A 12,437-nucleotide genomic window follows, 5' to 3' on the forward strand; every position below is an offset into this window, starting at 1 on the left:
GCTGTGCCATTAATAAGAACGCAAGTGTGGGGAGCGAGGAGCCAGGCCCCGGAGCTCAGCCCAGGGCTCACCTGGGTCTCAGAGTCTCTTTCTAATACTAATAAACGTATTACATTTAATATCCACCCACAACCCCCGGTCCCATTCCAGCTTTGGGCAGAAAGCAATGTCCCTGGCTCAGAAGGAGAAGAATGAATTTTTTTAATCCCTCCAAAGAAGGCGGTGTGGTGTGGGGTAGCTCCGGACTTGGTGTGTGGCAGACAAGGTCCTAACTCGTGGCTCTGCTGCTATAAGCTGTCACTCACCTTCTGAGCCTTAGTGTCCATATCTGTAAAATGGACAGATCTGACCCACTTGGCAAGGTGTTTTAGAACAGGATTGGGGTGTATATACTCTGTCCCATGGAGGACGAAACACAGAGACCTTCAGCCTTTTAGGTGATAGCATGAAAAGTACCCCAGCACCTGCTCAGCCCCACCCAAGAAGCTGATCTGGTCCCTGCCTTCCCTCCCCTGACCCAGCCCACCACCAGGCACAAGACCCATCTCCTTTCCCCAGCCCAGCCCCACCATGCTCCTGCTTGAGCTTCAGGAAATGTCCCCAGGGGCTGGAGGAGGGCACAGCTCAATTGAGGTCAGAGAAGGCCTTGGCATGGGTCCATCCCTGGGGGCTTGAAGTGACACTGGAAGTCATAAGGGGTGGGGGGAGAAGGGCAGAGTTCTAGGATGTGCACACAGTTGTAGGAGGCATGAGCTAGGGAGAGCCCTGGATGCAGAGAAGGCTGCCAATGTCCCTTCCAACTCTTAAGACTTTGATAGATAACCAGTCTCCCTGCCCCTGGGGAAAGGTACCCAGAGTAAGGCTCCTGCCTCTTCAACATCCTCCCTGCTCCCTCCTGCACCTGCTTCCGGCTCATCTGCATTCCTGCTCGAGCCAATGAGTCATTTAGCTGAGCCCTCACCCCGCCCTACCACACCCACTCCTGCAGGCCAGCTCCCCAGGACACCCTCCCCAGAATACTTCTGCAACCCCCCTGCCACAGCACCCCAGCGCCCAGGGAGCCTCGTGGTCCAATCCCCTGCCTCTGCACAGGAATGCATTCAGAGGCAGCAGCAGTGAGGAAGGAGACAGGGAACTAACTGATCCCCTCTGAGCCAAGCACTGGCTTCAGGCAGGGCACCCAGTGAAGATCAGCCTCAGTCCCTTCTCTTACCTGCTCCCCTCTATTTGGTTGACTCCTACTTGCCCTTGAAGCCTTAGCTTACAAATTACCTCTTCTAGGAAGCCTTCCTGGCTTCTACCCCTCCCCCAGATGGTACACCCACAGCATCCTGCATATACCCTATGGAATCACTTCTTGCTCTGTATTTTAATTTGTTTGTCGCCATCACCCCCCCACCCACCGAATTCATCTGTAATCTCAGCACCTGGCACACAGGTGCTCAACAAATACTTGCTGAATGAATAATCAAATAAAAGAACTGAGTTCCATCTAGTGACTAAGAGAATCACCTAAGTAAATAATCACAACCCAATAAAAGAGGGGCAGTAATGGGGATAAGCCAATGCCTGCATGGATGCACAGAGGAGTGGGCAACAGCTATGCTACAAGGAAGGACTTTCCAGAAAGGAGTTACTCTCCCCATTTCGCAGTAAGACCACAGCGATACAAGAAAATCAAGTCCTGAACCTAAGGATGCAGTGGTAGAGCAGGAGTCAAGATCCAGGCCTAGGATTCGTTCCCACTACCTCCCATTTGATAATCTTCCCTTACGATAATCTAGTTGGGGAGGAGGTGGAAAATGAAGCTCAGAGAGGTTAACTGACCTGCTTAGGGTCACACAGCCTGTGAGGAGCAGAGCCAAGTGTACCAGGTGAAAGAGGGGATAAGGTGGGAGAGAATGGAGAGGAAGAAGGGGAAAGGGTGGGGGGAAAGGTGTCTGCCTTTGCTAAATTCGAGAGGGCAGGAAAGAGGCTGTGGGCAAGAAGGCCCACAGCGCCTGGCAGGATCATGAGCAGCGGTGGCAACAGCACCACACCCTGGTGGCCTCTCCAGAGGGACAGGCAGGGCCGAGACAATGAGTCCTGAGGACAGCAAAGCACAGAAGAAGGAACGAGGCCAGGGAGACAAACAGCCATGCTGGTGGAACAAAACTACCCACTGACCACAGGAAGGTTGGGGGGGGGGGGGCGGGTGGAGATTAAGGTCTGAGCAAAACTCCCCTCTGTCATATTAGCCTCCTGTATCTTTGAAATGGGACCTCTCTTCCTTCTACACCAGAAAATCCACTATTAAGGATGCCCAACGGGGGCACCTAGGTGGCTCAGTCAGTTAAGCTTCCAACTTCAGTTCAGGTCATGATCTCATGGTTCGTGGGTTCAAGCCCACATCGGGCTCTGTGCTGAAAGCTCAGAGCCTGGAGCCTGCTTCAGATTCTTTGTCTCCCCCTCTCTCTGTGCAACTCCCCCACTCATTCTCTCTGTCTCTCTGTCTCTCTGTCTCTCTCTCTCTCTCTCAAAATAAATAAACATTTTTAAAAAATTTTTAAAGGATGTCCAATGGTAATAATTTGATTACGAAATATCCTGCCTGTAGCAAGTTCACCTGGACCAGCAGTTTCCTTCCCTACCTGGAATTTTTCAATAGCAGCTGTGGTCCCAGAGAAACAGCACCAGAGTGGGAGTCAGACAGACCAGCATCCAAATCCTAGCATAGCCACTGGCCAGCTATGTGACCTTGAGCCCCATTTTCTTCATTTGTAAAACTGGAATGATGATCCCCACCTTCCCGGGTGCTTCTGATGAAATGAGATGACAAACGTACATGCGCCTAACACAAGGACAGCAACTGATCAACAACATCTGCCAACTCTGAATCTGTCAAGTTTATAGACTACCTTCGTGAGGGGAGCAGGTGACATTTACGGGGCTCTTGTTTTATGTGCCAGGTCCTGGACTCCAATCCTCATGACCACCTCGGAGGCCGTCACTATTATTATCCCCACTCTACATGTGTGGAAACTGAGGCTGAGAGAAGAAATAACTAGGTCAACAGCCAGCATCGGCGAGACAAATACAGTCAGCCTCCAGAGTCCAAGTTCTGAACCAGCACTCTAACAGGGCCCGGGGGCATTGTTGGGATCAGCTGGTGGGTATACACGCAGCAGAAGGCTCGGGGTCCAAATCCCACCTGTCCTTCCCTAAAATCTTTCTGAAAGCCCTCAGCCAGAATTCCCATAGCACTTGACTTGATTTGGGTACATACCATATCCTGTTTCCTCCTAATGGCTAGGTGACTGGCTGATCTTTCCTCTCAATTAAAAACTCCTGGCAGGCAGAAGCTATGTCTATATACACCAGATTTCATCAAACCCAAAAATGACCTCCATTGTAAGATACACATTATTTTATGTATCACTAACAAAGCAAAAACGCCACCGGCCACAAACTCTGGCATGCGTTGGTAGTGAGATGCAGCCTGGTTTCACAGACGTGAAATGGGGGGTTTGTGGGGGAGTGTATCTTAGAAGCGATGAAATACAGTAGTAGCTGCACAGTAATTATTTGTACTCAGTAATTATTTCTTGGGGTAGCAGAAAGAATACTAAACTTGAAATCACAAGCCTCAAGTTAGTGTCTTACCAGCTGGCTAAGGGGAGTGCTACGTGTACCTCTCTAAAATTCAATTTTCTCATCTATGAAGTCGGGGAAAGAATTCTTCCCTTCCGGGGTAGTTGTGAGAACCAGAAGCGTTCAAGAAAATGCTTCATAAACTGTAAAGCACTGTCCCAGCTAAAGTATAAGCAGGATGTACAGTGGATGATGAACACCATCAGTGGTTACAACCAAGGCGGGGAGGCCCTGTGGGTGTTTGCAAGGGGCACTGCCTTGGGGCAATCCAGGCCAATTTTCCAGGAAACAACTGAGGCTCCTGCTTCCAAGATGTCCCTACCTTGGAACAAGGGCATGGCTCTTGTTCCCAGGCCTGCACTGGTTAAGGAATTGTGAAGTCTACACAGTAGAGGCTCTCCAAGCCAGCCTTAGGGGTGCCGGTCTAGTCTGCGGCCTGAAACTCTGAGGCTTCCGAACAAAGGTGGGCTCAGGTTCAGGTCCAAGGCTCCCAGTGGGGGACTGGGCAAACAGCTGTGTAAATCTCATCGGGTTATCAAGTTATAGGCCTGCAAAGGGTGAGCCGGGCTGTCAGGCAGCAGCCTACACGCAGGAAAGTGAGGGAGTCAGCCTGGCTGTGGTCTCACCGGTGGCCACACTGTGGCCCTCTGTTTCTGTCTATCCTGAGGAATAGGAAATATAGCAGCCCTGAGGCTGAGAGGGTGGGAGCAAAGGGCAGCGTTGGCCTCCAGGAAAACCTCTGCTTCCCCCCAAGTCTTCTTGTCCCTGAAATGCAAAGTGTCCTGAGCTCCGTGGCATTTCTCTCTCCTAATTGCCACTGGTGGGTGGGTGGGTGTCTGGCTGGGAGTCAGAGACGTGGCTCCCCCCACCCCCATCACTCTTTGGTGGTCTTTGTTCCCCAGGCAAGGTACCTGCACAAACCAGGGCACCTTCCAGCTCACCCTCTCCCCGTAAGCTTCCTTCCCCTCTCCCTCTCTCCCCTCTCCCTCTCTCCCCTCTCCCTCCTGCCCACTTTCCTGCTGGCTCTCTGAGAGCAGAAACTGCAGCCGTGCTGTCCAGCACACCTGGACTCTGGGTTTGTAGAGAGGACGGCGGAAGCCTTCTGTACCCTGCCTCTCCCCCTCGCCCTCCACTGAGTAAGTTTTAAGAACCAGGCACTCCTGACCTGGTGCCAGTGGGCAGCCTCCCCCGGTCCTGGCCTTGACCTGTACCTGCCAGAAAGGAGAGGCTGCAGAGGCTGCCACTGGGCTCACCCATTCAGAGAGAAGCCAGCCCAGCCGCGACACGGGACCTGCGCCCTCCCCAGCAGACCCTGCTCCCCTTCGCTTATCTCAGGAGCTGTCCCCTGCCCTCCCGTGGGAGTGTCCCTGCCCTCCTGGCAGGCTAGCGCTACCTCGGGGAACCATGAACACACCCAGCTACCACCAGGGAGAGTGTCCTCATCCCGCCGGTCTCTTGGCTGTGACCAGAGCTCAGCTCACTTATCTCCAAAATAAAGACTCCTCCTGGTCTCACTCCCTAAGTCACTCTGAAGCTTGAGGCAAGACCGAGTTGAGGGACACCAACTTCACACCATTTCTAAAGTAGGAGGCACCGTCCACCACGACATATACCACACACCAACCAGCCTTCTCAACAGGCCTCTCCTAGCTCTGTGCCTCAGTTTCCACTCTCACTCAGAGTATACAGGAGCCGCCCTCCCCGCCACTGGGGCCAAGCGGTCACCCCAGAGGCACCTGGCTGCTCCCAGAGCCCTCGTCCCTGGGAGGTGCTTCCAGCTGCTGTACAACCGCTACTCTGAGACCAAGAAGGAAAAAGAAGCTCTCCACCCCCCATGCCCACACCAGCACTGTTACTAAGGGGCAAGAGCGAGGTTTAGAGATTATCTAAGTCAGAATTGCAATTATCCAGGCTCTTCCTGTTAACACTGCCCTCCATCCAGGGCAACAGATCCCTGGGATTTAGCTGAAGTCAGTCCCTTGCCTAGCACAGAGCAGGTTCTCATCAGATGCACTGGACTGAAAACGGAATAAATCAATACATGTGTTTGTGCCGCTGGGTTTGGCTAAGCGAAGGGCAGTATCAGAAAAGAAGTCATAGGAGATGGGTAACTTTGGGGGCTCATGCTCCCAGTATGCCTGAGAGATGCCATCTGAGTCATCCCACCTCAGCCCTGGTGGCCCCTAAAAGGCCCAACTGTCTCCTCCCTGGAGGGAGAAGGCAGAAGGAAGTCTGGGGGGCTCCACCCCCCTCCTTGCTGAGGGTTTCGTTTCAGGCTAACCTGCAGGAAGGGGACATCTGCAAATTGCATGTTCTTTCCCTTCCCCATCTTCCAATTAATGATTACCTAAATAAATGCTTCGGTCCCGAGCGACTCGAACAGCCCCCGAGCTCCAACAGCCTAATTATACACACACAGCCACGTGGGGACGTTGACACTGAACAGCTCTTTCCCATAAACCATATGTCAAGTTACACGATTGTCCCGCCTGCTTTTGCCAGCTGAGGCTGATGAACGGGTACTGGGGCAAATGCAGGCCCTTGTAAGATTGGGGCGGGGCCGTTGGGCTGCCCACCTCAGGCCCAGCTGTCCCGGCTGGGGGGCAGCAGCGGGCTACAAAGACACCACACCCACATGGGGTCCTGCAGCATCCACCTCCCACACAGACACCCCAAACAAAGGAACTACAACAAAGAACAACCCAAATGTTCACATCCGCCATACACCCACCCCCCAACACACACACACACACACACACACACACACACACACACACACGGTACACACTCACTCATGCAAACACACACAGGCTTGGTCCTCTGGGGTTTGTGGGCCCCCAAGGTGAGGACCATTAGCCAGCTGCACACGCCCTCCTGCAATAAACAGTTGTATCTGTTGCTGTTTCTAATTTGCCTGCCCAGTGGTCCCCTCCTCAAAAGCAGGCAACAAAGGAGGCACGACACGCAGAGTGAAGGAGGACCAAGTCGAAGACCTCAGCCTTCTTCTCACAATCCAATTCCTTTTCTACCAAAAGATCTGTGTAGCCAGTGGATACGCTGGAAGCAGTGTGGGCACCTGGCTCAGAGGGCTAGTGCCACCTTCCAGACCTCACACGGAGGCTGCACGCAGGGCAGGACTGACACAGCAGATGAGCGGGCCACGCAGGGAACGTGGGACGCGGTAGCAGATGCACCCATTCTGACTGAGGAGGCCGCCGCCGTCCCCACTTAGGCACGGTCTCCCTAAGGATGTCTCCAGGAGCACCTGAGTTGGGGAGGTAGGCAGTGGACACGGTGGTGGGGCCCTAGCGTCTGGCAGCCTGACCCCCTGGGTCTGCCCAGCTGATTTTGCAGCCGGTGGCTTGTCACTGCTCCCCAGCCCCCAGTAGCCCCAGCCCCAGGCCACTCGCTAGTGTTGATGGTACTGGCCACAAGGGGGCCTGGTGAGCCATATGGGGAGTCCAGACCCACAGCTGGGCTCCAAGTCACTCCCTGTGATGAAGGGGATGAAGTGGAGACAGGTGATGCCAGAGGTCTATCTAAAGAGAGGGCTGACCTTTTACAGACTCGGACACACTTCCAGGACCTCTTCAGGTCCCCAACGGGCAGGTGATGTGCCCTAGCCCCAAGGCACAGCCCCACTTTCACTAAATTGGGAGTTCCTTTTGGCCACGAGGCTTGGGCTGGAAGGCTTGCACTCACCCATATGACCTCTCCTAGCACTACCAGGCAGCCTGGATTTGTCCCGCCCTGGGAAACAGTGTGCCCTGAATGCAAAAGGAGCCCACTGCCTTCTCAGGGCAGGGCAGTCATGGGGTCTTAGCTACCAGGATAGTCTGGCCATGCATAAGAGACCCCACCTCCAGCTCAGCTATGCTTGGCCAATCTGGTCCGTTCTGGGGAATTCTGTACACCTTAGGTGACACAATCTTCCTGTCCCCATGGCTAATCAATCTGGCCCCATAGCTCCCCTGAAACTGCTCTTTTCAAGGTCACCAATGACCCCCATGTTGCCAAATCCAAGAACTTTTGCCCTTATCATCATCTCTCAGCACCACTCCCGCTTCCAAATTAGCATTTCCAAATACATATTTGTTTTCCCACTTCGTTGCCTCATGAATATCCAAACACAGAACCTCCAAAATTGGGCCCCTGATATTCCCCCCAGAACCTTTCCAAGCCTTTCCATCTCAAAAAAAATGGGTCCAAAACACCCATCGCTCAAGTCCCATCTAGGACAACTAGACATCTAGCTCCCGCCCCCGTCCAGCCCAACAGCACCCCTCTTCACTCAACCTCTTCAATATAAGTCAAATCCATCCATTTCTCCTCATCTGCACCACGAACCCACCCCCAGTCTCAAGCCCCCTCCAACTTTTTGCCCAGACTAAAGCCGCAGACCCCAATCTGATCTCCCTCCTTCCACTTTTGCTGATCTACAGTCCATGGGGCCCATGCCCACCATAGAGCTCTCTGTGAAGTTGAAGGCACAATCTGGACGCACAGCCCCAGAGCCCTGAACCAGGCCGGGCGACCAGCTCCTGCCCTCGAAGCCCCATCCAGCTGCGGAGTCCAGGCTAGCCCCAGGGTCTCTCAAGAGTCTAGCCCAGGTGACCGGGTGATCGTCCTCCTGGGGCTGAGGCCGAAAGTCCCCCGCCCCCTCCGTGTCCCTGACAACAGCTGATAGCCAATTCCCAGAAGAGACCATCTGGGTCTTGGTGCACAGCACCCCCCACGCTCGTGCATCAAGGAGATTTAGAGATTATCAGTGAGCTGGAAGGCCCTGCCGGGGTGTTTGCACGCCCTGTGATATTGCGTTTTAAACATGTGTGTCTGTTTACTCTCCCTGCCAGGGCTTTGCTGTCCGCCCCGTAGCCAGGCAACACTATCTGACCTGGGGGACCGTGAGGGGGACTTTCTGTGCCAGGCAGGTCACCTGGGGAGGGTTATCTAAGTGCAGCCAGTCTCAGCATAATGAAGCTCCTGTCTCCGCTCCCACACCTTGCCTTCCTCACCCTCAGATGATCCCGGGCCACAGGCCCACAGGTCCACAGCAGACCACTCTGATGAAAAGTAAAGTAAATGGGAGGAAGAGGACAGTGTGTGGTAAGAGGCCAGGCAACGGCACCTCCTTTCAAGAAAAGATTGGACAGCTCCAAATCAGGGCTGAGTGAAGCTCACCTAAGTCACCTTTCTGCCCTCAAGGCAGGGTAATATATTTCCACCTGGATGGGGGAATCAGCAAATTGCTGACCCGAGGTAACAGAATTGAGGTCACATCTCAGCTCTCAACAGTATGAGTGCTGTGTGGCCTTTGCTCTGTGGAAAAGCTTAGGGACAAATGACGTGCTTACCCTCAAAACCCAAGAGTGGGGAAGGACATTTGAACTCATATAACTGGTCATGGGCTCACACAGCAATGAAGTCAGGCAGATAGACAATCAGCCACCGAGCATGGAACCCCAAAAGAGGAAGACCTACTGTGTGTTGGCTTCTCGGATTTCCTTAGAAAGTAGGGAAAAGTCCTCCATCTTACAGATGAGAAGCTCAAGTCTAACAAAGCCCAGCGTCTCCCACTGAACCGTGGAGGTGGCCTGACCTTGCCACAGCTGAATAATAAGACCCTCCAAAAGATGCTCTTGTCCTGACCCTCAGAACCTGTGAATATATGAGGCGAATATAAGGGGAATTGGGTTGCGGATGGAATTAAGGCCGCTAAGTCGGCTGACCCTAAGATGTTTAGAGGTCCTAGACCATACAGGTGTGCCCGATGTAATCAAGAGTCCTGATAATCAGGAGGCCAGACGGAGAGAAGCAGGGAGACGGCAAAATGGGAGGACTTAGCCCAACGTCGCTGCTCCGAATGGAAGGGAGGAGCCCCGTCAACACCTTGTTTAGCTCAGTGAGACCCACCTCACACTTCTCACCTCCAAACATGATGAAAAACCTGTGTTATCTTAAGCCGCTAAGTTTGTGGTCGTTAGTTTCAGCAGCCACAAGAAGCCAGTACTGACCTCTTGACAGGAACCATCCAAGAAGATTTTATGGAAGGGAGGAGCACCATGCCTCTCACTGGGTAACCTCTCCTCGCTCCTCAAAACTGAAATGCTCTGCGGCCTGGGGTGAACTTTTACTTTGGTATTTTGATATCCGCCTTGAAGCCCTTTGCCGACCTTCCAAGAAACCAGGTGTGGACTCCTGACCGCCACTGGGCCTGGGACTCATGCAGCAAGAAGAAAGGCTGCCCGAGCAGGTGGCAGAGAACCCAGACATGCAAAGAAGACTTGGGGCCCTGCCTGTCCACGGCAACTCAGGCTGGTCTGATGAGCCGGGATGCCTGGGCCTCCTGGCTCCCACCTATGCTGCCAGCACTAACCTCGGGGGCCTTGGGCTCTGGGTCCTGGCATCAGCCCGGCTCTCTAGGCGACCTGGCCCAACCCTGACACTTACTAGACCCTTCCAGCGCTGGAAGACCCACCTTCCTGCTCCCCAGATCTGACCGTGGTTCCTAAGCTACTTTCTGCTTTACTATTCTGGTGTTTGAAGGATTTGCTCTGGGGTTCCCAGAACCCCAGGATCCATCCCCTCATGGGGAAGTTACAGAGAGAGCATCATGCAAGGATTTCCTGCCTTTGTGAGTTTACCCAGGCTGCCCTTGTCTTCACACCCAAGCAGGGACCACTGGACCCCTTAGTGGAAGTCATGTCTCATCTTGGGTCACTCTCAGGGGTAATTTCTGGGGCTTTTGCCTCCTTGCAGCCATCACACCCTCAAAGACTAGAGATCGTATCTTCCTAGTTCAACAAAAGGTCACCAAGTATGAGGAGACAGAGAAAAATAAGTCACAGCTCCTGCCTCCTGCTTCACGTGGCCTGACTCTCCTGACCACAGAATGACCACCCCAAAAGGACACTCAGACGCTGTCCCAAACTCTATCTGGACATCCAAGGGGAGGTTAGGAGGGGGGCAGGGAGTGGTGGGGATCCAACTGGATTCTCAGAATCATCCTGATCCCCAATACATCTCTGGGGTGAGATGCAATTCGGGTCTCCTGAGCCCGGGCCACCCACCAGGACTAGCCTCTGAGAGGGAGAACCCTAGAAAAAACAGGTGAACATCTGGCAGAGGTCTTAAACCCAGCCACTTTCAGGAGCTGGGGAGGATATGAAGAGCATGTCCCTCCCAATAATACTGAAAGGAATCTTTCAACATCATGTTGGTCAAAGGAAGCCTACGTGAGGACTAACTGGGTGGGGCCAAGCCCACCAGCCCTCCACCTCACCTCTCCCATCCCCTTCCACCCTTCCTCCCACCTTCTCACCCTCCACCCTCTCCTTGCCTCTTCTCCCCTCCCCACCTCCTTTCCCCTCTCGCCAGTCTCCCTTTCCTCTTCTGCTGCACATGACGCCACCCGGTCATCCACCCCTCACTCCTGGCTTTCCATTTAGAGCTAACCAGCCATCATATTAACATCTGACATTTCAGAAACTTCTCTATCCTGCTGCCAAATCAAATCAGCTCAGGGGCACCTGGGTAGCTCAGTCGGTTGGGCGTCCGACTTCAGCTCAGGTCATGATCTCACTGCTCGTGGGTTTGAGCCCGCATCGGGCTCTGTGCTGACAGCTCCGAGCCTGGAGCCTGCTTCAGATTCTGTGTCTCCCCCTCTTCTCTGCCCCTCCCATGCCCCTCTGTCTCTCTCTGTCTCTCAATAATGAATAAGTGTTAAAAAAAAAATTGAAAAAAAAATCAAATCAGCTCAGCCTACATCATTTGCTAACAAACCCAATTCACTCCCAAAACGGGCTCCATTTCTGTAACTAAGCCAGGGGGGCTCCAAGGGCTCCCTCCACAGACACCCTGCAAGGCCAGCCTCCTGCTCCTTAGCAGGGCTGCTCCCATCCAAAAGAGTGTGTCATGCCCGCTGAGGGGCCAAGTTCACAGACTTGAGTCGCCTCCTCCCCTCCAAAGAGCCAACCTCTATGTTATAAAGTTGAAATAATTTAGCAAAATAATAATAATGTCTCTACCCACAAAGATCTGTCATTGTTTGTTTGCTTGTTTGTTTTAATCTTTTATTTCATCTTTAGAGGACTCTTCCAGAAATAAGGATCTCCTACAGAGAGGAAACATTTACCTAAACTTCAGCAAATCCTTCTGAGCTGCTTCTGTTTTTTTCCTCAGTGGTTAAATGCAAATAAAATCAAATTTAACTCTTTTTATTACAAAGGAGCACAAACGGTGAGATCCCATTTATTTATGCCTCTGTCTGGGTGTACAATGCCGAGATGTCTGTACCCTTAGCAAATGGTAGGAAGGAACATGTCTGGATGGTAGGATTATTATTAGGACTTTTTTCCTACTTTCTTTGTACTTTACAATCGCTCAATTTTTTAAATAAGAGACATGTATCATTTTATTAAAAATAGTTTGGTTTTTGTTGGGTTTTTCACTTGCAAAAAAGTCTTATGAAAATTCTCCTCCCAGAAAATACTAAGCTTTTTTGTTCAATGCCACATTCTTAAGGCTGGATCGGTCAATGAAGACTTATAACTATCTGTTATGAATATTTTTTTAATTTTTTTAATGTCTATTTATTCTTGAGAGAGAGACAGAGAGACAGAGCATGAGCCAGGGTGGGGCAGAGAGAGGGAGACACAGAATCCAAAGCGCGTTCCAGGCTCCGGGCTATCAGCACAGAGCCCAACACGGGGCTCAAACCCACCAACCGCAAGATCATGACCTGGGCCAGAGTCAGATGCTCTTGCCTGTCATGTAGCCCCAGGCCGAAGGAACGTGTGGAACTACCA

At 52.5% G+C, this 12,437-nt stretch overlaps 1 protein-coding gene across 9 annotated transcripts in view; it reads right to left on the reverse strand.

Moving 5' to 3' along the window:
• Positions 1–12,437, reverse strand: part of RAP1GAP2 (RAP1 GTPase activating protein 2) — a 225,421-nt gene that overhangs the window by 77,856 nt on the left and 135,128 nt on the right. The window lies entirely within an intron of this gene.

This window comes from Felis catus, chromosome E1, assembly GCF_018350175.1.
Source record: "Felis catus isolate Fca126 chromosome E1, F.catus_Fca126_mat1.0, whole genome shotgun sequence".
Taxonomy (NCBI): Eukaryota; Metazoa; Chordata; class Mammalia; order Carnivora; family Felidae; genus Felis; species Felis catus.